Raw genomic sequence first — 1424 nt, forward strand, 5'->3', positions numbered from 1 at the left:
GCGAATCGGGTCTTTTTGCGTGTGTCTGGATTTGAGTCTTGTTCTGCAGTTTTCCTCCATTCTAGCCAGGAACTTCCACTGTCTCCCTGGTGGCTGAGCACTCCCTACCACATCTCCAGACCCCGGTTAGAGGAGGCTGCGGTTCCTCCTGCGGACCAGCGGCGGCACCCGGAGTCTTCACTTTCCTTGACTGGCCTTCCCTCCTGCAGGGGAGGGACCAGTGGGTCTGCCTCAGCAGGCCACCCGAAACCATCTAAGAACACAGACACGACTCAACACACTGGGATGCTGAACATTCTCTTCATGAACAGTGTTTTGCCAAGTGACCTAGATGTCCCCTAAAACTATGATCCTTATCCTGCAAGCTCACAACTTAGTTCCACAAGGTGTTTGGTTACGTCTAAGAATGTTCTACAACTGTGCCTGCTCTGTGGGAGACAGACGGCTTTCTATTCCCGTGAAGAGACAGGCTCAGGAACCCACAGAGGCGGTTCTCTCACTACAGGTCCGCCTCCACTAGAGGCCGCTGATTTCTTCTTCCGCTTCTTTGTTTTGGGTTTGAATGCTCCCATGTGATCTATATCTATATCTATATCACATATAAATAGGTAATACCCAGAATATACCTATATATGCATAAACACATACTCCCCATATACCCTTCCCCCTATAGCATACATACCGACCTACCCACGTATCTGTCCCACAGTATTGGGGGCTAGTGCCTTTGCTGCAGAACTGCATGTGTTACAGGATGTACTGTGTTGTGTTGTGGCTGTGGTTAATTCCTCCTGTCAGTAAACAAGGAATCTCGAGGTCTTCGGAGTTCCTAGGTGGTCTAATCAATTAAGTTCTCAGCTACTAACAGAGAGGTTGGTGGTTTGAATCCACCCATGGGTACCTCACAAGCAAGGCCAGGTGATCCACTTCAGAAAAATCAGCCAGCATGAACCCGATGGCGCACAGTTTGCCTCTGAAACATGTAGGGCTGCCAGGACCTGGAACCAACCTGATGGTCACTTTTGGGGATGAGGTCTGTGGTGGCTCAGTGGGTTAAGCCAAGGGTGGGCAGTCCAGACCTACTGGCCACTCCATGGGCAAAAAGAGGAGGGCGTTTCTGCTCTGTGGTCATTGGCGTTGACGCAATGGCAGTAGGTTTGTTTTTATTTTTGGCTTTATTTCAGAGTGGTGCCTGTGATGAGCTGAGGCAGATTTTCCCAGCAGCCCATGCCAGATTGTTGCAAAGGCATGAGGCACTCTTCCCCGGCCAGGCTCCTGAGAGCTGCAGGAGGATTCGCTTCCTCGCCACCAAAGAGAGGGCAACTCCCAGGGAAGCCTGACTCTGCTCGTCCCGGACAGATGGCTTTGCATCCTGGTTGTGCGAGATTCGATTCCCTGTTCAGGCTTCCTTCCTCATCCCCCCA

Source organism: Echinops telfairi, unplaced genomic scaffold (assembly GCF_000313985.2).
Source record: "Echinops telfairi isolate 266 unplaced genomic scaffold, ASM31398v2 ScPeMD7_7421;HRSCAF=8459, whole genome shotgun sequence".
In the NCBI taxonomy this organism is placed as follows: Eukaryota; Metazoa; Chordata; class Mammalia; order Afrosoricida; family Tenrecidae; genus Echinops; species Echinops telfairi.